We start from the raw sequence: 26,546 nt of genomic DNA, 5'->3' as shown, positions 1-26,546 counted from the left end.
GCCCCAGAAAAAAAAAATATCTCAGAAATTATCGCTCTTTTCGTTGGGACCGGTCCACAAGAGTTGGTGGACTACTTTCATTAGTATCAACCAGAATTTGCCACAAAGCAAAGATAGCATTGAAACTTCTGTCCCCTGAATTCGAAATGCTAGTAATAGCCTTATGTCTACCTTTATGCCATTCATTTTTCATCGCGAATGTATATATCCTTCAAGGGTTCCCGATACACGGTCTCTGGATAGTGTAATCTCTACTAGCGGTAATGTTGCTATATTGGAGGGTGACTTCAACTCTCATCATGGTGTTTAAAAACAGATCCGTGCGGTACTCGACTGTGGCATCGGTCAGATGACAATAGTCTCTTATGTAAAAATTCAGGACATCCTACTTTTCTTAGAGGTTTCGCTTCTTCTACTCTAGATTTGTCATTCACAGGTTCAGGTCTTTGCGTATCCGCTTGGTCGACTGTTCACTATGCCACAAATAGTCACCACGACCTTATTCCAGTGATCTTTGAGGTTATGTGTCCGGTGACATAGTGTCTCAGCCGCGAACATACAATAATTAAAGTTGTGGGGATGCTCGATTCTCCGGCGTCCCCTAATGTTGTTTTCCTCGCATGGCTCTCGCATCTAATGTAATCCGGCTAAGCGCCGTCGGTGTGTTTGCAACATATTAATAGCGTCCTCGATCACCTTGCCCCGGAGTTTCCCGGAGACCAGAATGGTGCGCTTTGCACCGCGGTGGTGGCGCACTGCGGAGGGTCAACATCGAGGACAAAACTGCACCCCGTGCAAGGTGCTTGCATGCAGCGCCACTTTGCCCCTGCCGCGAGACGTGCGAGAACACGCGCGCGCGCATATTTTATTGTTTGCAGGTGTTGAGCATCCGCGGCAAGCGCTCGAACCTTGTCAAACTGCGTGCTCCGACATACCTGGTTGCAAGCAAACACCAATGGATTTTATAATTAATGGCAAGAGACATCATGTGGCGATGTCTGTGGATGAAATGAACGATGTTATGGCGAGTAAATCGTTTTTACCAACGTACGCGCGGGCAGTCGAGCGTATTGTCAGCAACACAGCGCGATGCGCTTCCGCGGCCCGCTCCCAGCAAGTTCTAGTAGCATAAAGATGGGGAGCCAAATAATTATACTAAATCATTTTTCACGCTTTACAGATCCGACAAAGTTGCATGCGTTGGTGGAGTCGATCACCGGCAGTGCGAACAACAATGCGAAAGCCGATGGTCCGAGTGCAGTCGCAGGACCATCAGGAATTGCGAACAGCAGCTTGTCTACCAGCCCTGGCAAGTATTGCATTTCTTGGAGTTTTTTGTAGACGTTGAAGTATGTCGCCCACCGAGCAGACTATAGTGTAGGAGAAACTGGGCTCGTTACGAGATACATATAATTGACACCCTGAAACCATGCATGTCCACTAAAAAAAAACAAGGTCCAATTGGAAAATTTCAAACTGAAATAACTGGTCAAACACCAGTTGTGTTTTCGCCACCCATTGGGCTCAATCATTCGAGCCCAATCGGTGCTTCCGATTGGAAATAACTTCACCCAATAAGACCAATAAATTGCGCACCATCCTATTGGGCCCAAAGGAATACACAATTGGATTCATGAGCCCAATCAGTTGACCTATTGGGTTTAACTGGTGCCAATAGGGCTCATTGTTTTTTTTTTACTTTTCTTACTTTTTACTTTATTTTACTTTTTTTACTTTTCTTTCGCGTGTATCGCCCTTGCCATTGCCACTTTTGTGGCTATTATTTCTTGGATGGTACCGACAGAGCCATTTGTACATTAATTGACGTGCATGAATTTGTTTTCTCATTACCAGATGCTAATGAAAAAAATGATCAGGGCACGAAGGTTCCTCAAATAAGTGAATGGAGTGAAGGGGAAACAAGGGTCCTTTTGGACAAATTTTATGATTACTTGAGCCAAGTGGGCCCGATGAAAAGATTTAAGAACAAGAAGGCCATGTGGGCGGCGATTGCTTTAGATGTAGAAGATGAAACAGGGCACTGCAAAACTGCAGAGCAGCGCCAAAACAGATTTAAGGCCATAAAAAAAGAGGCGCTCTGACGCAAAAAAAACAACAAAAACAAAATGCAACCTCAGGTGCCGAGCCCACAGAAATGCCCTTTGACGACGAATTGGCCAAGATTAAATCCATAGACGACAGTTTTGAACCTAAGCTTTTGCGAGGACCAGGAAGGGTTGAGTGTAGATGAGAGAAGCAAAATGACACAGTTCCACCGAAAAGATCAAAATTAAGCATCCCGGAAATCATGTGGAAAATTCATGAAGATAGAGAACGGCAGCGAGAGCGACGACACAAGAGAAGGTGGAGTTGTTGAAACATCTGCTGGGGGCACCAAATCAGCCTACAGTAGCAGCGTCTTCTTGGAGTCCATAGTGTGCGGCATCTGTACTTGGTCCTTGGCTAAAAAAACATAAAACTGCCCTGAGGATGAGATACAGAGGAGAAGAGGACAAGATGAGTGTGCATTTAGTCTACCTTTTATCTGCGAAGCACGTCATTATGCATTTTCCTTACCGCCACTTAGGCCAAAGTGGCAACGCTGTGCAATATGTTGTTGTGATCATCATGGTTTAAATCATATTGTATCGTCAATTTCATTTCTGTTCATAATATTTATTAAATATATTGAAAGATACACCTTGTGAGTATTCATGATGTATTTCATTACAACTCACTGGGTCTGGCTCAAGACAGATGACAGAGAACCTTGGTAAGGTAAATAATATTTATTTGTGGATCACTTGTACAAAACAAGCTGTGAGAACAAGGCATGGTAAGGGCATCTTACGAATTGCGGCTTACCAGAAACAGAATATGAAAGTGCAGCACATAACCATGAGACTCTTGGCATTGATGCATGGAAATGCAGTGCACAGATGACCCTCTCTCAACCATGCTTGATCAACAGCAGCAAGTGCAGCTAGCATTAAAATGCAGCGTATACTCCCCCTTATCTTCCACACTTCTGTGTTATTCTACATGGTAATTCCAAGCAGACATTTTGTCGTAGCCTACTACTTACATAAAACCTGCCGGCACAATATCTTTGAAAATGATAAAAGTCCTTAAATGCTCTAAATATCTGTTTTGACAGCTTCCTCCGTTCATTTGTTATCTAAGCAGGACTACTGTCACCACTACGAAAAGTCATCATACTGTAATAAGATATTATATTCGATTGCCTGCATTATTCTCATGCTGCATGCTAATATCAATAATGTAAAATTGCCACTAGAAAATAATAACGTGAACCTGCAATGAAGCCTTATTTTTCTTACGGCCAGGAAAGAGGTATGGAAGACATGATGCTAAACCAAAAAAATAGATGAACAGCCAGATTCAGTACTAAATAGTCGTGGCTCACTGAATGGTCTGAAGGTACCGTACAATTTGCTTCCGTTTTTTTTCTCTGCTAGCTGCTTCAGCACTTTTTGTGTTTTTGAGTCTACAGAAGCTAGCATTTCAATCGGGTTTGGCATGCTGGCATTTGTGGTACCCACATGCCCATAATCAAGGCAATTGTCCCCTCCTTCAAGGCACATGTTGTGGAGCACGCAGCATGCAAGAATGAACAATGTGGCCTTCTTTACCGTCCAAGTACAAAAGTTGCCTGAAACCTCCTTTCAGCAGGCCCAAAGCATTTTCAATGCGTACCCGTGTTTGGCTCAAGCGCAAGTTATATTTTACAGATTCAGGGGTCAGGAAACCATAGTCTCTGAATGGTGTCAGGTGATATTCTCGGAGTGGATAGGCAGCATTACCAAGCAGATGATACTTGCCTTCACAAACTCCTGGCAGTTTATCTAAAGCAAAACTGCGCTTGAATGTGTCAGTGTCGTGCATCTTGCCTGCGGGGCCAAGGAACACATCCACAAACTTGCGATCAACAGTGCGAATTGCCTGAACGCCGTATGACTTCTTGTCGTGCCTGTTTGTATATGTTGAGGCAATCTTCCCGGCTGGGCACCTCGTTTCTATGTATGTTCCGTCAACACATCCTAAGACATCTGGAAAACCTGAAATCTGAAGCCAGTGAAACATTAATGGGTTTTGAATTTACCTTCCCGGTTAGTTTCTCTAGCATGCTGAAATACCAATATTAACTATATTTAAATACACAATATGCCGAAAAAAGCTGCTAAAATGTGTGTGAAGAACCACAATATGGCCAGTCATACAAGGAAAGAAAATTAACACTGGGTAAATGCCTTACCTGTGACTACACTATGCACAGGTGGTGCTCACCAAAGAACAAAAGCTGTGGGTGACTAAAAAGCAAACACGACGAGACTGTTGCCATAAAACTCGTTAGCCTGAGGATGGATTAGAATTCAAAGCATGCAGGGCAAAGAAGGGATTAAACCTTGCACTTAAAATGCAATTCCTTCCATATTATTCCTTTTTTCATATATTTTCAATTCGACTTCGTATGCAGTCTCCAACAGACACGCAGAGCATTTGTCAAAAGTTAACAGCCCAAGGCATTGTTTGTTTTTAAGCCATCTTCTTAATTGTAGCGCATTTGTGAAACTCATCTTTGAAGAGGAGAGAACTAGGGTCTCTCTTACCGAGATTTCGAATGCTGCGGGATGCATAACAAGTAGCAATCAGCGGTCCAGACACAAACTCCTCTGAATTCTAATATTAAAAAAAAAAGGTTTAAGCAAACAACTGCCCCATAAAAGGATTTATGACAACACCGTCGCCTTACTTCTTCGAACTTGGCGCTGGCTGCTCTTTTTGTTTTTCAGGCGTGTCTGGGAAGCGTATCACATCCGCGCTGATGCTGTCCAAGAAGTCCGCCGCACGTTCGATGATTCCATTCACAGTGCTGTCCGCCATTCCAAACATGACGGCGACGGCTCGCTCGATAGTTTATTTCCTGCAAACCTGACGAAGTTAACAACTTGTCAAGCATGCAGGTGCCTGACTAGAATTATTTACAAACAAACGGGGACAAACAACTCACCAAAGAAACGAAAGAACGTGCTCTTCAGCCGATTTCTGCGGATGTGGGCCTCCATAATGCTTTGGATAAAAACTGGAGTTCTTCTAATCCGCCATCAGCCGGTAGCAGACGCTCCTGTTTATCCGGAAATGCTTCCGGAACTGCAAGTAAACGACGCAACATCTCACATGGCAGTGGCCTTACACAATGCTTTGGCAGCAGTAAACAATTGCAAATAGACAGGCTCCTTACTCCGGTATTGTCGAGGCGCCTGACGACCCGGTCAACGAACCTGTCCAGTTTCGGCCGCTCTTCACTACATTGTTTTTGGACGAGGTCGATCAGCATGTCGTCTGCGCTGTCAGACGAACTTGAAAAAAGCTCATCGATTGCAGCAACTAGCAGCGCTTCCTTTCTCATTGCCGTCAACTCCGTTGCAACCGCAGCTATCGGGACACAGTGTCCGCGGTTCTGCAGTCGGCAGTGCGCGTCGCGCGTCCCGCAGTGCTTGCTGGGATTGCACCCCGGCGCACCGTCGATTTTCTTGGTGTGAGACGGGGCAACAGAAAACCGCTCCAACAGGGTGCGCTTCCGGTGATCGAGGATGGTCGGTGCGCACCGGTGCGGTTGATCGAAGATGAAGGTGCGCACCAAGGCGCCCCGGTGCGGGTGATCAAGGATGCTATAAGAGAGATGGTGCGAGTGTGGCGCGGCTAACGCCGCCTAACGGCGGGTTTAGTCGGGCGCGACAGGGAGTAGGCTCTTCCTGTTTGGCTTAGGCTCGGCAAGCGGCGCGGACTTTCCGCGCGTGCGCTGATACATGCTTCTGCGAGACCGTCTCGCGAGGCCTAGGAGGAGCACACCGGAATGAACGAACACGATCGTACGAGCGCGCCACCGTTCGCATGACCGTACGCGCGAACGACCAGGAGTTTGGTGTCCAGCGTTGGGCGAACATATTCGCTCGATATCCAGTCACGGTAAGTCGGACTTCTTAGATATGTCGTGCGCCCATCGGCATGTTCTGTGGATAGCAATTCGGCTAGCAGGCATTAGCGGTCATCATTGGCTACCCTATCTAAAGAGAATTCTAAATGAAAAGCATTAAGCAATTGCTAAACGAGTTCCACAGGAAAGCTGAATTTGAGGTCCACGCAGTGAAAGAAGAATCCTCTTAGCGCTGGTGGAATGATGACTGCGTGAGATTATAGGAGAGAAAAGTCGCCTGTAAGAAATTATTACATAACCAATGCCCTAAAATTTGGCCCGACCATAAGTTCGTTGTAGGAACATTTAAACGTACTGTGTCGAACGCAAAAGATGAATATATTACATAAAATATTTTGATTTTCTTGCCAAACCAAATAACAGACGCGCCCTTTTCGGCTTTCTTAGATTTCGTTGTCCGTGAGCGTATAATCTACAGTTTTAGCCGCACAAGGCTCGATGGAGTCATTGGAGGTTATTGGCAAAGGGTTGGAGCATGCCTTTTGTTCTACTGTTCCTCCCCCTATGTTGATTTTCCCTATTGATGAGAATTTTACGGAGATATCTGTGGATGAATTGTCCAATCTATTACGGAAGATTCCGAATGCGGCTCCAGACCTTGATGGAGTCGCTTGGGCCAAGTTAAATATCTTATATAACGAGTCGCAAGAAGGTCTACTAAACATTATAAATTATTCTTTCAGAGGGGCTTGGATTCCACCAGAATGGAAGATTGCAAAGATTATACCATCGCCTAAAACACTGGGAAAGGGTTATACCTTAGACAACATCAGACCAATTGCCGTAACGTCAAATTTTGTAAAGTTGACAGAAAGAGCCTGACATGTTCGCGTTATGAATATTATAATAAGAGAATGCTTCTTAACCCATGCCAAATTAGATTCAGGCCGAGCTGCTCAATATGGCAGCGGCATATTGACGTGGAAAGTCGTATACAACTTGTACGGCGCCGAGGTCATTATGCGGCATTGGTTACGCTTGATATCACCAATGCATACGATAACGTTGAACACGGGATATTGGTAAGCCACACACACGCACGCACGCACGCACGCACGCACGCACGCACGCACGCACGCACGCATGCACGCCATATATATATAGATATATGAATTGCTACGGCATGAGCCGGGCGAGGAAAAGAGGAAGAAGACGTGAGCTGGTGCAGCCTCAGGACGCCATCTTGACTTTACCATCAATCTCGTCCCTTGAACCGGTTTAACATTAACCGTAACAGTTTTGTGGTGGAGGTGCGGGGTACTTCGACCAAGACGACGGAGCTGCTGCAGCAAGTACCACGCCGGAGCCGACGCCTCGCATGACTGCCTCCAACACCACTTGAGATCCCGATGTCCCACAGCAGCGACCAACAGCCTTCTCTGGCTGTTCCAGTGCGAACAACCGGCGCCTGGATGCATCAGATGGAGCCCCGCCCTTTCTCTGGAAAATTCGGCGAGGACGTGGAGGAATGGCTCAACCACTACAAGCGTGTGAGCAAGTACAACGGGTGGAACTCCATGACTCAGCTCGACAATGCGGTTCTGTTCCTCACAGACACGGCGCTAGTGTGGTTCGAGAACCATGAAGATACGTTCACAACGTGGGACAGCTTCGTTACTCACCTCACAGAGTGCTTTGGCGATTCCACCACGAAAAGGAAGCGGGTGGAGCAGACATTGCTTCAGCGCGCTCAAGTCCCAGGTGAGACCTGTACTACGTACATAGAGGCGATCCTGAAGCTTTGCAAGACTGTCAATCCTAGAATGTCCGAAGAGGACAAGGTTGGACACCTTCTCAAAGGCATAGCCGAGGATGTTTACAATTATTTAATCGGAAAGGAGAGTCTCGCCTCGGTCGCCGACCTCATCAAGCATTGCCGCACATTTGAGGCCTTGAAGCTGCACCGTATCACGCCAAAGTTTGGCAGACTAGCAAATGTCATAACGGTGGCAAGCGTTGACGAAAACGACAACTACAGCTTTCAATTTGACCTTGCAGCAACTATAAGGCAAATTGTCCGCGAAGAACTTGAACGACACACCAAAGGGGCGGATGTCGAACAGCTTGGTTGCGCTTCCAACCAACCTCAAGAACATGCATCTGCTGTGTCAGCATTGTCTGCCATGCCAGGCGTTGCAGACTGTCGAGTCGATCAGCTGCGACAGCACCGACGTACCATTCCCGACGACATGACGCACGATCAACGAACTCGTCGAGCTACCACCACGAATCGGAATTCGGAAGATCGCGTTTATTATTCGCAGCGTCCCAGGGTTGACTCGGAGGCATACAAGGTCGTCGCGCATCGCCTGTATGTTACAGCTGTGGCGCCTCAGGACACATTGCTCGTTTTTGTCGCCGGCGCCGACAGACAACAACATATGGCCCACCACCAACTTGGCCTAATTTTGGACGTGATAGTTATGACGACCGTGGGCCGATAGACCCTGCAAACACCACAGGCGCGCCACCTCGGAATACCTTCCGTCAGTATAGTAGGAGTGGCTCGCTAGCTTCAGACCGCAGCCTGACGCCCCCAACCAGTCGCCAACGCCGTTCACCATCACCACGGCGACGTGCTACGTCTCCACCGCCGTCGGGAAACTAGCCGGCGCGGCCGATGGAGGTAAGGTCGCCGGACAGTCTGCGTCTCTGCGAAATATTCCTCTGCCTATTATGATGGCGAAGAACAAAGTACGTGTGTTAATTGATAGTATACCTGCAACAGCATTTTGTGGATACTGGTGCTACCGTTTCCGTCATGAGTGTGACTTTCAAAGAGAGGCTGGGTCGGAAGGTTATGTTCCCGTGGAATGATGGTGTGACGTTTCGTGGTGTCAGTGGAGAGTGCCTAGTTCCCCTTGGTATTTGTGTTGCAAGTGTTTTATTCGGAGGAGAAGATCTTAAAACAGTATTTCTCGTACTACCGCGATGCACTCATGATGTGATTCTCGGGATTGACTTTCTTCAGGATTGTGGTGCATCCGTTAACTGTGGCACAGGCGAAATTACTTTGAATAGCGCGCGTCTCGCCACCCTTGCCGACACATCCTTACCAGTAAAAAGCTATTGTGTTGTTTCGAACGATTTGCTGCTACCGCCTTGGTCGCTCTCACGTATCCCTGTTAATTTCGCTGCTGCCGACCTTTCATCGTTTGACGCGCAAGTCCAGCCACTTACGTCGAGCTGTGCAAAGATGTACTTGTACCACGCTCTGTCGTGAGAGTAGTGAATGGCGCCTCAAATTTGTGGGCTTTCAATTGTTCTTGCGTCCCTGCCGTTCTCCCGCGTGATATGAAGCTCGCTGAATTTGACGAGATTACCTACAGCTCCATTACAGTTCTAAGCGAGGAGGAGCAGTCTCATACTAGCGATCCCCAACGAAGCATTTCTGAAGAGCAGATCCTACGAATGATCAACAACGAAGTGCCCTCACATGAGCGCCGCGCTCTCGCACAAGTTTTGTGGGCACATCTTTCTGTGTTCGATTTCCCACAAGGCGACACGCAGGCTTCACTCCCGCGTTCTCGTGCACGCCACAGAATTGACACCGGATCTGCGCACCCCATACGGCAAAAGCCTTACCGCGTTTCTTCAACAGAGAGGACAGTTATTGCTGAACAGGTGAAAGACATGTTGCGGAAAAGTGCTGTTCAAGAGTCTTCTAGTCCGTGGGTAGCACCAGTCATCTTAGTAAAGAAGTAGGATGGGTCGTGGCGGTTTTGCGTTGATTACAGGAAACTGAATGCGGTCACCAAAAAGGATGTGTATCCGCTTCCTAGAATTGATGATGTCATCGATTGTCTACATTCCGCTGCCTACTTTTCATCACTGGATTTGCGATCAGGGTATTGGCAGATACCCATGCACCCAGACGATAAGGAGAAAACGGCCTTCGTGACACCAGACGGTCTTTATGAATTTAACGTTATGCCGTTCGGCCTTTGTAACGCGCCAGCAACATTCGAACGATTCATGGATACTATCCTCCGAGGACTTAAATGGGAAATTTGTTTGTGCTACCTCGATGATGTGGTGATTTTTGGCAGCACATTGAGTGAACATAACAGCCGTATCAATCTTGTTCTTGATTGTGTCAAACAAGCCGGCTTGATCCTAAATTCCAAGAAATGCCGTTTCGGAGAAACCGAGACGTTAGTTAGTACTTGGGCATTTGGTCGACAAAAACGGTGTGAGGCCAGATCCACGGAAGATTGAGGCAGTCAGCTCCTTCGAAGCACCGAAGTCAGTGCGGGAGTTGAGGAGTTTCTTGGGCCTGTGCTCGTATTTTCGTCGCTTCGTTCCAAGATTCGCCGACGTGGTGTACCCCCTAACATGTCTTCTCCAAAAAGCTGTCCCTTTCAACTGGACATCGGCTAGCGACGACGCGTTCCGTCAGCTAAAATTTCTACTTACGTCAGGGCCCATATTGCGTCACTTCGATGCATCCGCACCTACGGAAGTGCACGCTGATGCCAGTGGCATCGGCATCGGTGCCGTACTTGTGCAACATCATCAAGGAGCTGAACACGTTGTGGCTTATGCTAGTCGCTGTTTGACTAAGGCGGAACGCAATTACACTGTGACCGAGCAAGAATGCTTGGCAGCTGTTTTCGCTGTCCACAAATTTCGACCCTATATCTACGGACGCCCATTCACTATCATTACTGACCACCACGCGTTGTGCTGGTTGGTGAATCTCCGTGACCCGAGTGGACGACTGGCACGTTGGGCTCTTCGACTGCAGGAGTACGACTTCGTTATTTCCTACAAGTCCGGGCATCGCCACGCAGATGCGGACTGTCTCTCCCGTCTTCCTCGGACGACGACGGAGTGTGACGAAGACAATTTTGATGACTGTTTTGCTCCCATTTCTTCTACATTCCCAGACTCGATGACTTTCAAAGCAGAGCAGGAAAATGATATTAGTTTGGAACCTCTATTTGTAGCCGCATCGCGTCCTGGAGCCACCGGTCGATTTTCTGTCCGTGACGGCCTGCTTTACAAGACCAATTATTCTGCTAAAGGCGCACGCTTCCTTCTGGTGGTGCCGCAGAGTCTGCGAACGGACATACTGAGAGCCATGCACAACGATGTGACCTCTGGCCATCTAGGATTCATAAGAACTTTGAACCGGACACAGGAGCGTTTTTACTGGCCCAGAATGCGGGACACAGTCAAGCACTACGTCGCCAGTTGCGAACAATGTCAACGCTACAAGCGCCCTACGACCGCTCCGCAGGTCTTCTCCAACATCTGCCGCCGCCTCGCCTGCCATTTGAACAAGTGGGTATCGATCTTCTGGGCCCATTTTCCCGATCATCTAACGACAACCGATGGGTGATCGTATGTGTCGACCATCTGACCCGTTACGCGGTAACGGCGGCCGTACCATCTTCAACAGCTGCGTCCGTTGCAACGCTTTTGCTTCGATTCATTATTCTTCGACATGGTCCCCCCCGTGTGATCATTAGCGATCGCGGTCCTCAGTTCGTTGCGGACGCCGTAGAAGAACTACTATGTCTCTGCAGTTCGCAGTTCCGTCATTCAACGCCTTATCACCCTCAGACAAATGGGCTTGTAGAACGTACGAACAGAACTCTAACATGCTGGCCAAGTACGTATCTTCCGATCACAAGGACTGGGATGACGTACTCCCCTTCATCACCTATGCTTATAATACTGCAAAGCATGAGACGACCGATTACAGTCCTTTTTATCTCCTTTACGCACGTTCACCGCTAAGCTGCATTGACACTATACTACCGTTTGACTTTCACAGCGAGTACTCTGTTGCCAAGACGCTTTGTCTTGCCGAAGAAGCCAGGCGTATCGCTCGTCTTCTTACTGTGGCATCGCAAGACCGATCGAAAGAGCGCTATGACAGCCGACACCAGTCTGTCTCGTACGCCAAAGGAGACTTTGTGTGGTTGTGGACTCCGCAACGTAAACGTGGCTTATGCGAAAAGTTTTTACCCCAATACACGGGCCCATTCGTCATTGTAGATCGTTTGAGCGACTTGACGTACGTGGTGGCACGCTTGACGTCGGCTGGTCGTCGGTCTAGCCGGACCCAGTTAGTACATGTTGCCCGTCTTAAGCGGTTTCACCCTACGCTTTCCGAGTGATTTGGACTTGCCCAGCGGGCTTCGTCTGGCAACCGGGATTGCTACGGCATGAGCCGGGCGAGGAAAAGAGGAAGAAGACGTGAGCTGGTGCAGCCTCAGGACGCCATCTTGACTTTACCATCAATATCGTCCCTTGAATAAGGCCGGTTTAACATTAACCGTAACAATATATATATATATATATATATATATATATATATATATATATATATATATATATATATATATATATATATATATATATATATATATATATATATATATATATATCGAAACAATTAATCTAAATCGAAACAATTAATCAGCTTAGACTACTAAAGCATTGTTTGAGAACTCTGTAGACAGTCATTTCAAAATAATGGTTTGTTTATTATATGAGAAAACGAAGCTCGAAGTATCAGTATTTGAATTTCGCGCCGAAACCCCGACGCAGGTACGTCACTGTGACGTCAGGGATACCAAAGTATGTTTTCGCATTTGGGCCACGTTGCTGAGTTCCCGAAACTTGCCATGTTTCATATTTGGTTCCCTTAAAACACAATGTCGTCAATCTCTACCACTATATACTCAAGTAGGCCCTAGAAGATGCCATCAAAATCCATGACGTCACAGCGACCAGGTGCGGGAACTTCAAGGAGGCGTCGCCACCTGTCTTTCGTTCTTGAGCTTTTTCTGGCTTATCAAGCGTCTTATCTTCACTTCACTTCACTTTATGTCCTTAAAGACCCTCATGTGAGGGTATTACATAAGGGGTGGGACACATATAGGTAACAACAGAATACAGAAAACATTTTGAACGAGTTATACGAACAAAAATGATTATTGTGATGGAAGCGCACGCGTAATTTGGTTAAGGAACATAGATGGGCATGTGATGGCAGCAAGTTCTTGGGGAAGGCAGTTCCAGTCGCTAGCAGTCCGGGGAAAGAATGACGAAGAAAAAGTTTTTGTGCGTGCTCGTGGTCGAGATACCTGCTGCTGATGTCCGGTGCGAAGAGAGAAACGTGGTGGGGGAGGGCAGATGTATTGTTCTTGTGGTTATCATGGCAAGAATGGTCTTTTCGGTGTAGGAGAAAGGCAATTTAGTGATGCAGAAGAAATAATTTTCTCTTTAGTGTCACTTTAACCAGTGACCTCCTTGGTTTTAAATTACGCGGCGCGACGCAACACGGGAGACAAGTGCTGCACACTGCGGTCAACCAGAGCGAGCCGTAGGACAACGCTGGCAGCGCGATGAGCAACCGACGGCGTTTAATCGTCGGCGCCCAGAGGGAGGATTACGTCACAATGCGTTACAGGTCGCCAAGCTTGGAACAAAAAGCGTGCCAAAACCTATAGCCAAGGATATCAGTTAGTGGTGCACGATTGAAGTGCGACTAGGTGAGGGGGGGGACAAACACTGAAACTAGAAAACCTATGTGTAAAAAAAATTGCTCTAAAAATTTTAATCAGAATACTAGCACACGAGTAAATTTTCGATTTCAAATATTTTTCATGCACTAAAAGAACAAATGTTATTTTTTTCTATTTCACAATGTATGCACCACAATACTGGCTTAAAAAACTAATTCTAAAAATATATATATCTTTTAGAATTAGCATGTTCAGTACAAGCATCTTCCCAGTACTGCCCGCCTTATTTTCACGATCACTATCAACAGGCGTTATCCCCCACGATTGGAAGGTGGCTAAGGTAGTGCCATTCTTCAAGTCTGGGGATCGTTCCTCACCTCCTAACTATCGACCAATTTCTTTAACAAGTAACATTTGTAAATTAGACGAACATATTATACACTCCCAGAGCATTAACTACCTTGAAGAACATAACCTCATATTTAAGCAACAGCACGGTTTTCGCAGAGGTTATTCATGTGACACTCAGCTCGCTGGCTTCATTCACGACATACATTCATCAATGAACTTCAGAACAGTGGCTAGCCGGGCTTGTTGGTACGAACACATTCTTCTGCAAACAGCGCGAATAACGGGACACAGAAAGAGGCACGCCTGTGTCGTGTGCCTCTTTCTGTGTCCCGTTATTCGCGCTGCTTGCAAAAGAATGAATTGACCTATCGACACCGGAATTCACGTAGATGGCGTATTCCTAGATTTCTCAAAAGCATTTGACCGTGTCCCTCATCGTCGACTTATTCACAAGCTTACACAGCTGAACATCGACTCTAATGTTGTCACATAGATAAAATGCTTTCTTTTTAACAGGATGCAGCTTACATCGGTTAACAATCACACCTCATCTCTAGTCCCCGTAACATCTGGTGTACCACAGGGAAGTGTGCTTGGGCCTCTACTTTTCCTAAGTTATATTAATGATCTACCTGACGACATCAAATCCAATATCAGACTATTTGCTGATGAGTGCGTCATATATCGTAATATACACTCTAATTGTGATCATGACCTTCTTCAATCTGACCTAAACACCATAAACACATGGTGTTCAATTGACCTGGCTAATGCATCTAAATCTTGCTAAAGCGAAATTCATGTCTTTTACTAATCAGACACCCCGAACTTCAACATCTTACATCTTAAACGACAGCCTTGTTGAACATGTTCCCAGGTACAAATATCTTGGCGTACACCTAACCCCTAACTTGCCGTGGAATAATCACATTAACCATATTCTCGCATCTGCAAACCGTTCGCTTGGGTTCCTTAAACGCAACCTCTAAGATTCTCCCACACACTTACGCAAATTGCCATACACAACACTTATATGCCCTAAAATAGAGTTCGCTTCAGCCATATGGGATCCCCATCAGACGTACCTAACAACTGACTTAGAAGCCCTGCAGAACCGTGCTGCACGCTTCATCTTTTCAGATTATACAGGAGAAACCAGTGTAACACCATTAAAAATTGCACCGAGCTTGAAGCTTCATCATTTCGTCGTGATATATCTCGTTTAACACTATTCCATAAGCTTTAATATCACGTATCTCTTCATAACGAGTTCATCTGTGAACCTTCCGCCATTTTTCCACGTCGTGATCATTCTTGCAAAGTCAAATGCATCATGTGTCGTTCCCTCGCATTTGGTCAGTCATTTATACCTCGCACCGCGATATAGAGTGTCATGGCACATTGTCCCGGAAACAAATGCCTCAAAATTTACAGGCGCTCTGCGCAGTGACATGCATACCCAATACATAACGTCTCACTCTCTGATTTGTAAACTGATTTTTCTTTTTTGCGCCGATAACCAATGTCTCTGTGACGTTGTCATCGTTTGTGCAAATCATTCAAAGTTGCTGTACAGATAACTATTTTTATTCGGTTTCTTCTGTGTTTCTACGTTGATGCACTGTAACTAATTTTATCCCAATTTTGTTTTTGTGGTGTATTTACACTTATGCGTTGTTCTTTGCCTCGTCGTGTAACCTTTACCCTGTGTAATACCCTCCCTAGAGGGCCTTGAGGGTCATTGTGAAACAAACAAACAAACAAACAAACAAACAAACAAACAAACAAACAAACAAACAAACAAACAAACAAATAAATAAATGAATGAATAAAGAAAATATTAGTTCTTTATTGGCGACCCCTATCAACCAGTGAGTCTGGCGCAAGGCTTGGCAAGGCTGTGCAAGCTAGCTATTATGTCGTGAGGAATGGCGTTGCTCTCTTGACCGCGGCGGTTTCGTCCCTGTTTATTCTCTATTTCCTTGCGTATTTCTTCAAAGTGTGGCGTGCGCTTCACTTCAAAATTTGCGTGATCGAGCGCACTGCATTCGTTAGCGGAAGGTGTGAGTACAGGTTTTTTGCTATTGTGCAAGTTCACGCTGCGGCATCCGACGCACTTGTCTCGTTGTGGCGATAAATGCGGGACGCCCCGCGAAGAACCGTCGCGCTAAGTTCGTTTACTCTCCGTAACACAGGCTCTGAGTGTCCGACGGGCAGCAAAATTAGTAAGTGGAATGCTTTCTAAAGGATAATGTGGGGCAATGTTGTCTGATAATTGTTCGATATGAATACATGGTGTCGCAAGGAATTACGAATGGTTTCGTGAAAAGGATTCGGATAGGTTGCTATGCCTCACGACTGTGTGCTGGCCATAGTACTTCTCATCATTGAAACATGTTTTGTTCGGCCAGTTATGTTGGTTGCATTATTCAAGACGAATAAAAGTGAAGTTGATTTTGAAAGGTCTTTCGCAGTGTTATTTATTTCCTTCCTATTCGCTCACCTACCCAAGGAAGCTACTGGAGCAATTGCCGTCGATAGCGCCCTAATTACGTTCACATTAAGACATAAGCCACTCCTAATTGCTAAATGACACGCTGCCGTTTCAGCTGAGGCGAGTCGCAAGCGTGCCTCAGCCTCAAAAGAAAGATAACTTCTGTCGTAGCGGCCGTAATGCCGGACGCCAAAGAAATTCAAACATTCGCGCCAAGCAGCGTAAGATCTTGAAGTCGCTGCCATTTCCCTTTGTGGCGTCACTTTCTATATTTTTGTTTTCCCATTTTATTGACATGTGTGCTTCTACGGAAGCTTCGCTGCATACAGTTTACACCCGGCGAACAACGGTGCCCCATGCACGCAGCTGCTGGGATCGCAACGTGCGTGCCCGCAGCGGAAGCCAAACGACGTGCCGACTGAGCAGCGCGGGACGGTGCGTCCGCTTCGTGGCGTTTGCAGCCAAATGCACTGTGCTTCTCTATAGAGAATGCCTCTACATAGAGAAAGCATCTAGATGTAGAGTCTTCGTTAAGGCCTCTACACAGAGAATGCCTCTGCGTGCGGAGGCCATTTTCTAAGGTCTCTGCATGGAGAATACCTCTACACGTAGAGGCCTTCTAATCCTCCACGTGCTCTCGCGCATGCACCGTCGATAGTCGGACAACACGACGGCGCCAACGGAAGCGGTGCGAATGCGGCTCGACTGCTAGTGTAATTACTGTCATAATAAAGAACAGTTATTGAAGGATTTGGATCATAATGAATGTATGCAGTAATTAGAAGGGCTGGCACTTGGGCCTGTTATAAAAGTCATTTTCGCTTTCTCTCGCTCTTCAGCATCGACCCGTCGTGCGACTCCAGCACCCCCTGAACGGAACAGACAAGCTGGTGGCGTCAATCAACCTATGACGCCCGATATCGCAGACCATGTTCTATCTTGGAAACCGGAGATTTTTGTCCGAAATGGTGCAGGTGCTTTCGCCACTTTGCACGAGGTGGAAGCCCCCAGAGGACGCTGATCACGTGCCGTGTTGCTGCCGGTAACTCACGACATCGCGACTGGCAGCTAAGACATTGCTTGGTATCCGCACAGAAATTGACATAAAGGTTTCTAGGACCTTGGGACAGAAATGGCGGCACTATTCGAGCAGCAAAGGCCCTGCCCCTTTATTCACGCACCACGGAAGTTATACGCTTTTCAATTTCCTTATCTCGGCTTTGGTTTATCATATTGCGCCCTATCTCTGATCTTGTTTTTGTTTTCAGCGCTTCCTTCTTATCTTGGTCGCCTGCATTCGAAATTGCGTGTCGGAAGCTAAACATCGTACGTGATCGGACCCACTGGTGGCCACAGCTTCTTGACAAAGTAGCATTAAATGGAGTGCCAACTAGCGGCCCATTATCGACTAGCAGTATCGCTCATTTAGTCGTATAACTAAAATGCAGTTCCTCCCACGTACTTTCCATCGACTGTATTTCATAAAGAAACAGTGAAAGTTTTTTTTTTTTTTTGCCTTGTGTGTGTGTTTGCGTTTTTCAAGGCTGACTTATTCCACGTCCCCACTTTTTCTCCGCGACTACGCTGTTCATGCCGCGAGAATAATGAATTGCAAATTCAGCAAGGCAAATATCAATCACATATTATTCTTCATGTCCTTGCTCGCATCTACTGTAACCTTGGCGCTCTGCAGGACGGATAGAGCTATGAAAATTTATGCTCTGCCTAAAGGTCTAGATAGAGAAAATAAATACTGTGCCTTTATGCAGATTGTCGTCGCCTTCCCGAAAGCACCTTGAAGATTGCGAAATGAGAGAATACGTTTTCAATTGGCGTTCATATTGAATATTTTTCCTGGTGTGTAGGGTGGATGTTAATGTTATGGATGTGACGTACATGTGCGCATGCTGCGCCTTGCAATGTACATCCTCATCCTCATCATCATCATCAGCCTGGTTACGCCCACTGCAGGGCAAAGGCCTCTCCCATACTTCTCCAACTACCCCAGTCATGTACTAATTGTGGCCATGTTGTCCCTGCAAACTTCTTAATCTCATCCGCCCATCTAACTTTCTGCCGCCCTCTGCTACGCTTCCATTCCCTTGGAATCCATTCTGTAACTCTTAATGACCATCGGTTATCTTCCCTCCTCATTACGTGTCCTGCCCATGCCCATTTCTTTTTCTTGATTTCAACTAAGATATCATTAACTCGCGTTTGTTCCCTCACCCAATCTGCTCTTTTCTTATCCCTTAACGTTACACCTATCATTCTTCTTTCCATAGCTCGTTGCGTCGTCCTCAATTTAAGTAGAACCCTTTTCGTAAGCCTCCAGGTTTCTGCCCCGTACGTGAGTACTGGTAAGACACAGCTGTTATAAACTTTTCTCTTGAGGGATAATGGCAACCTGCTGTTCATGATCTGAGAATGCCTGCCAAACACACCCCAGCCCATTTTTATTCTTCTGATTATTTCAGTCTCATGATCTGGATCCGCAGTCACTACCTGTCCTAAGTAGATGTATTCCCTTACCACTTCCAGTGCCTCACTACCTATCGTAAACTGCTGTTCTCTTCCGAGACTGTTAAACATTACTTTAGTTTTCTGCAGATTAATTTTTAGACCCACCCTTCGGCTTTGCCTCTCCAGGTCAGTGAGCATGCATTGCAGTTGATCCCCTGAGTTACTAAGCATCGTCATTACTAAGCAATGTACATGGTCGAAGTATAAGCGCGACTTTCCCGTGAACAAGTGTGCACTTTTGTTGATGCAAAACGTACGCGCTCGATCTACAGCACGTCCAACCTGGACATGGTGCGTTGCTGCTGTGGTCTAGAACCTGCACATTTACTGATTTCTAAGCAGGAGCGCTTCTGCATGCTTCCGCCAACAAGACTGCGGCCGCCGGGAATCGAACCTGTGACCTTGTCCTCAACAGAAGAACGCCACAGTCACTTAATTGGTCACCGCGGCGGGCTGCACAATCTTCGCAGAGGACGCCGGATACATATTGTGTGTAGATCCGAAGTTACGCAGTGCGAATAGTAGGCGCGCTGCAAATCGAAATGCGCCCATTGAGGGTATGTATCTTTATGCGTTCTTAAGAATGCCCAAGAATGCCCCTGAGAAATTACACCTTTTCGGGTGTGACATTGCAGCACAAGAAAGTCGTAAAATACGGGTAGCGCGTTTTATAATAGTGTAAACGAGTTTCGCGAAAATGTTTGATTGCGAACAAATCCAAATCCTGTCGCTTCTTATTATTTTTAATAATAATAATAATAATAATAATAATAATAATAATAATAATAATAATAATAATAATAATAATAATAATAATAATAGTTCCCAGTAGCCGCTACGGAGCCTTTACACTGGTGCACTTAAAAAGCAACCCGCGAGAGAAAATGTACAGAGAAGACAAATGTGGACAAAACAATGTGATAGAGAAACAAATAGGGAAACAGAAAACGAGGAGGCGGGCGTAAAAGGGAGCTAATCACCCAACATAATTATCTACACATATACAAAACAAAGGAAATGAACACTGAAGAATGTCAATGCAGGCACAATAATTAGGTGTCCTTTTTTTTTTGGACTCGAGCCATAGGACAGTCTTTAATGCAACAAGGCCACGCAGAAAACGCGGAATGTTGCCTTGTACTTTTGCGGCACGGAAAATTGCACATTATCAATAAGCTTTGGGCAATGTATAATTTCATGGGCTACCATATAGAAACACAGAAGGTCTGATTTAATACGTCTTGAGTTTAGAGGTGTGAGTTGAGCTGCATTTGAGAGGGCTAGACTATGGTCGCCAGAACTTAAAAAGTGGTGCTTGAAAATAGATATCGATTTATCCGAGACGCGTACAATAAGGTTATAATTAGATTTGCAGAGATATACAGAGGCATACTATAGTAGCGGAAGGTACATGTTAGAATACAATTTCAGAAAGGCAACAGGGAAGTGGAAGCCATGCGATATACCACAGACAATTCGAAGAGCGCGAAGGGCACGTTTTTTCGCATATTTAGCGTGAGAAGAGAACCTTAGCATTTTGTAGAAGTAGACACCAAGATCTTTCATTTCATCGACCCTGGGCAGTGGAGCATCCTGAAGAGTAAGAAAATTGCACGTGTTATTCTGCGGATAACTTAATACCATAGTTTTGGAAGCATTAAAGAGTAGCTCATGCATCAGTTTGAAAGTGAGAAAATCTCTTTTTGGAGGTCAGTGCAGTCGTGAACACTGTTGTACACTCTTAAGTAGCTTGAAATCGTCAGCATGTAAAAGGAATCAAGACCACTTTATTGCTTACAAAATGTCATTATGAACAAGTAGGAAGAAAAGAGGGCCGAGAACAGATACTTGAGGAACTATGCTATATAGTGACTTCATAGCTAAAAGATATCCGTCCATTAATGCAACTGAAGCAGGATCTATTGCTCAGGTAATTAGATATCACGACAGTGATGGAGAATGTATGTCCAATCGCGTGAGCTTTGTAATGGACAACTCATTACAAACTACATCAAATGCTTTGCCTAGGTCAAAATAAAGATCGTCTAAATGGCCCTTACTATGTGCCACACAGGAAGTATGTGTCATAAATGTTAGCAAGTTTGTTGTTTTGGAGCGCCCTGATACGAAGCTATGGTGTCCATCTATAAAATGTTCTTAACACTAACAGAAAGCTGGGAATGCAATACAGATTCCAGCACTTCTGATGCAGCCCAGAGGATAGATATAGGCCGGTAGTTAGTAACTGCACTTTTAGCACCCTATTTGTGTACAGGCACTACATCCGCTACTTTCAAAGCGCATGGAGAGGTAGTAGACTTTAGAGAACTGTTCAAGATTCTTGTGCGAAAAGGGACAAATATGCTTCCATACATGTCTTAAGTTATGCGGGAGGGAGACCATCAGTGCCACTAGAAAGGGAAGGTCTGAGGCGCTTCATACACTCGAAAACGAGGTCTTCGTTGACTGATGGACACCGTGCCAGACTGAGAATGAAGGTTACTTGAGTTCGAAGCACCTCTTACACCGAATACAGGACATAAATGTTCCGCAGAGGTATCAGCAGTGTTCGAGGCAAGATCGACATTTTCATCACAACACATACATCTTCGACGTTCGTATAAAAGAGCGAGAGCTCATGTAGATCCAGAAATGTTGTGAATTACGTGTCATGCTAGCTTCAACACGCTCAAGGTGGTCGTAGTGATCATTTTTATAATAAAATTTGCAAAGACAGCGACAGCGTCTGAATTCAAGTTTCCACTTAGCTAGGCGTGTCTGAACCTCCTTTCTGTGTCCACGGTAATATTACTGTTTTTAGTTCTTTAGAAAACCAATGACGAAAATTTGACTTAATGAGAGTTCTTGTAGGTATAAAAAAAATTCCAGTTCCACCCGAAAGGCGAAGCACCGATTGAGACAGCAAATTAGTAGATAGCTCTACGAAGTAAGGATAGTAGCTTTGGCGGCCGTATAAACTTGTAAACATTCGCTTAGTAATTGAATGAACAATGACAGAGTGTGTAAGCGTGACTCAAAGAGAAAGTAGAAAGAAACACACTCAGAGACAGGGCTGTCTGCGTGTATGCTTCTTTCTACGTCCTTGTTCAGTCGTGCTTACCCATTCTATCATGGATTCAAACCAACTAGCCCGTGAACGTGTTTTAACTAAAGTAACCAGCACGGTATCACGCATGCACAGGTAAACATGAACCCATCTCGCTCAGTGACAGCGGAAACTGTCTGTGAAAACGCTGGAGTTAGGAATCGCGGCAACAGCCGCGAGCCAATTGACTTCCGTGCATCTGTCGCGTCAACGCAAACGAAACGTCGAATGGACATCGCATACTAAGCTACCGCCCCTATGCGCACTTTGGCCACGTCGCAGCTTGTTTTCAAGACACACGAGCGCCGGCAACGCGTCCCTGCGGCGCCCGCCAAAGGCATCTACACAATGGCGTCCGCGATTCGCGTGGCAAACGCCGTAGTAGACGCCGCAATGTCTCCACTCTGTACTTGGTGTTGTGTTGGTACGGAGCGGCGGGCGAGGAGGACATCGAAACACCCTGGCAGCCGCCGGGGAACGCCCCTCCTCCCTCGCCTGACCCCCTTGCCTCGTGCGCCACAGGGGATGGCACGCAGTAGTGGCGGATCAGGAAGCCCGAGGTGGTGGGATGGCCGTTAGGCCATCCGTCTTTGTAGAAATGTAACCGCCGTTCGCCGGCTCACCCTCACACGCTTTCACTCATGCGGACCCTCACGGCAACGGCGACGCCGACGGCAGAAATTCGCCTGGAGTGTGCACATAAATGCTATCGCAATAAAAAATGAAAACCCTTCCCCTATGGGAACAGGGGTGCCGCGAAGCTCGGTATCCGCGTCTCTTCGTTGTCGTTATGCCTCGGCTTCGCGCTCCCTCACGGCGAAGTCGGCACGTTGGAGACGAGCCCTTTCTCGAGCGAGTTCCCGGCGGCGTTTATGAAACTCTGCCTGTTCTTCGGCCGAACGCACGACGCGCGGCCCGCTCCCGCTACCGTTCCTTCAACGCAGCTTGCTCTTCGGCAGAATGAACCAAACGTGGCCTTCCCATCTGACCGTGGGCCTGAACTGGCGGGAAACGGCGGGCGTGAGGCGAGCGAACACGCGATCGCACCCTTTCCCTCCTCCGGATGGATGGGACGCCTGTGATTGGCTTGCGCCTTGCGGTGCGTCTACTTCTTCATGCATATTTTTATGCGCATGAAGAAACACTTAAACCCCGCTTTAAAGTGCGCATATGATGAACCCACGGCTGTGCTTGAAAATTATCTCTGCTGGAAACAGCGTATCGGCCACAGGCCGAGCATCGTCGACCCCGTTTCTGAATGAAGATGCTAGTTACAAAGTTGTCCTCCCGCGTCTACCAACCGGTAACAATGTTTTGGATTCCATATTTCTTCATGCGGACTTGAGTGGCAGACCATACCGGGCTCCTGACTTCCGAGACGCTCTTCTTGAAGTAGTGAATACTGCAGATATTATAGGTGTCAGACCGTATCAAATGAGCCTTTATGTATGGTTACTTCCGCTAGTAGTACGGCGAAACAGACTCTCGTCGCCTGTGGTGAGCTCCGGGTCAAAGGGCAGAAGTACATTGCGATAGATCCGGAGACTAAAAACATCAAGCTTAAATTACTATGGCTTCCACCTCACCTTGAACCACGACGCGTTGAAGAGGCGTTCCAGAGCTATGGTCAGGTGAAGTCGGTGGAGAGAGAAGTATGGAGGTGCACTGGTATGGAACAGTGGGCGACAACAAACCGGGAGGTTTCCTTGGTGCTCAAGGATATTGTCACCGTAAGCTCAATACGGCAAATTATGTCCATTTATGGACACCAGTGCCTGGTACTTATCCCCGTTAGGCCTCCGCTGTGTCTCCGTTGCAAGCGTGTGGGACACGTCCGTCGACAATGCAGAACACCGAGATGCCTGCAGTGCCACCGATTTAGTCACTCGGCGGACGCCTGCGTGTCGACCTACGCCAATAAGCTTCGTTCTGGACAATATAGCGTAGACGAGCGACAACTGGACCATCTCATGGATTCTACGGAGGTAGTAGAATACGGAGTAGTTCTACGGAGCAGTAGAATAGTGCCAGCGGAGGGACTACAGGTGGCATCAAGGACGAAGAACAGGAGTCCCGAAAGCCAATGCAAAACAGCCACCGCAGCTCCAATAACACTAACGAAGCTACAAGTGGAGATAACTCGGTTTACCCACATGGCCTAGCAAAACCTTAAAAAAAATTAGAGGTTGGATTGCGCAACATTTTTACGAGACACACAGAAGAGACACACACCACAGAGCGCTACATTTTTACGAGACACACAGAAGAGACACACACCACAGAGCGCTACTTGCAAGTAGCGCTCTGTGGTGTGTGTCTCTTCTGTGTGTCTCGTAAAAATGTTGCGCAATCCAACCTCTAATATGCTATACCAACACGCCCAGTCGTCAACCTTGGCAACTTAAAAAAAAGCCCCCTAATGACGAGGAGGAAGAAGAGGCGATGGACAGCAGTCAAGCAAGGAAACGTCCGGCCCCGTGCAACGACGAAGCAACAGAAAGTGCAGTACAGGCGCCCGAGAAAGTGTCTCCTATTGCTCAACGAACTATTGCTCTCCTGGTGATGATGTGCCACGCCAGTTTTATCAGCGTAGTCAGGAGAGTACCACAAAGAAGTCCAAAGTGAGCAAGACCACAGATTTACCTGTGGCCAAGGGCGATGAAAAGCAAAAGCTTCAGGAGAGCAAAATGGCTACCACCTTCACCCTCCCCTTATGTGTAGCGGCACTCAACTTGCGTGGGCTACCGAATATAAGGCGTCAGCAGCAGTTACTTCACGTTCTTAGGAGGCACGAAATTGATGTTGGTGCAGTGCAAGAGACCAAGGTTTCGCCTGCTAGTGATGTCAGCCTTGCGCTGCAAAGTTTTCAACTAGATTACGAGGTGTGTATTAGCCAAGCATGTGTTTTTTCCGCTGGATGCGTTTTGTTAGAAAGCGGTTAAATCCCTTTTCATTGTCCCTACGTGTTGACGAGGAAGGGCGCCTTATATGCTGTGACCTCTCTTTTCGTTCCCGTAATTGGCGGTTTATTTGCGTTTATGCTCCCTCAAAAGTGAGTGACAGGAAGGCTTTCTTCCTCCCTCTTGCTCCACTCCTAGATACTGACAGAGATTTGGTAGCGTTGGGAGACTTCAACTGTATTTGTCATTCCAGAGATCCCTCATACGTAACGAATCGTTATGATGCACGTGCTACTTTCCCACATCAGTTACGGAAGATCACAATCTAATGGACGTGGGAGCCTACACACATTCTTGGGTGCGGTTTACGCACTTTCAAGGCGTCTGTCATGCTCGACTTGATCGTGTGTACGTTTCGACGAATCTCTGGTCTCACATTCGCAGCTACGCCGTGAAGCCTGTATTTTTCACAGACCACTGTTTAGTAGCTGTTTCATGGGGTCCCCGAAAGTTTCGCAACTTGACTCCAAACTGGGAACTGTGGAAACTTAATACACAACTTTTACGAGAGGAAAGTTTTGTAAACAAAGTGAAGTAATTATTGCTAGAGATAACACAAAGCAAGCAGGCAAGCAAGCAAGCAAGCAAGCAAGCAAGCAAGCAAGCAAGCAAGCAAGCAAGCAAGCAAGCATTTTATTTACAGTAAGCAATATACAAAGCTCACTGCAGGGGCAAGGGCTAAAGGCAATCAAGCCTGACAAAGGTCCCTGTCCCTCCGCAGTTCGTGGCAGCTCACATACTTCGAGTTCAACAGACTAAAAAAAAGGGATTACAGTATATTAGTTTCGAGAAAATGGACAACTAGCAACTTGCAAGAGCACACATAACAAATCACATAAACAAGAGGAAAAATTTACATAACATCCTTAAATAATCGTACAGAAGAGGTCACGCACGCCAATATATACAGCTACACAAAATAAATTCCAAAAATTGGAAACGTAGAATGCATGAGGATGCAATGAAATTACAGTATACATGGAAACACTCAGAATACTAATTCGTGAATGATTTAGGCATTGGTCGTGGCATGAAAATCCACAAGTTAATGTTGATACTGTATACATGCGGTAATTAATATGTTATTTGCTTATTTTTTAAATGCAACACTACTAGCTTTAAAGTTCAATCTATCTGTAAGGATATTCAAAACATGATGTGTCTGGTACGCAGCACTTTGTTTTCCATAATTAATGTAAACAGCTTCCATTGTTTGCTCAATGGGAAATGTTCAAAGATAGAGTAAAAAATGAGGCGATTGCCATTTCATGTGAGCTGTCTCAAAAAATAGATAAAGAAGCTGAAAAGCATCACCTTCATGATCTACTTCACAAGCTGCACGCTTTCGAAAGCCAGGAACCAGGGTTGTATAGCGATGAGATAAATACAGTTCGCGCACAAATACACAAATACGAGACGGAAATGTACAAAGGAGCAATGGTGCGTTCACGCACAACTCGCTTCACAGATGAGCAGTCCCCAAAAAGGGCTCTCGGTGATGAAAAGCAATACGCGCCTTCCAAGCAAATATTACAAATTGAGTCTGGTGGTTCCATATACACTGACACGTCGCAAATAATAACTGTACTTGAACCTCATTATAGAGATCTTT

At 46.3% G+C, this 26,546-nt stretch overlaps 1 protein-coding gene and 1 pseudogene across 6 annotated transcripts in view; both read right to left on the bottom strand.

Annotated features, from left to right (window-relative positions):
• Positions 1–26,546, bottom strand: part of v (Tryptophan 2,3-dioxygenase vermilion) — a 308,315-nt gene that overhangs the window by 104,829 nt on the left and 176,940 nt on the right. The window lies entirely within an intron of this gene.
• LOC140217036 (putative nuclease HARBI1) lies at positions 2,775–4,104 on the bottom strand (annotated as a pseudogene).

The sequence above is a fragment of the Dermacentor andersoni genome, chromosome 4 (genome assembly GCF_023375885.2).
Source record: "Dermacentor andersoni chromosome 4, qqDerAnde1_hic_scaffold, whole genome shotgun sequence".
In the NCBI taxonomy this organism is placed as follows: Eukaryota; Metazoa; Arthropoda; class Arachnida; order Ixodida; family Ixodidae; genus Dermacentor; species Dermacentor andersoni.
Note: the sequence above shows the minus strand (reverse complement) of the source record. Positions and strands in the feature narration are given on the sequence as shown.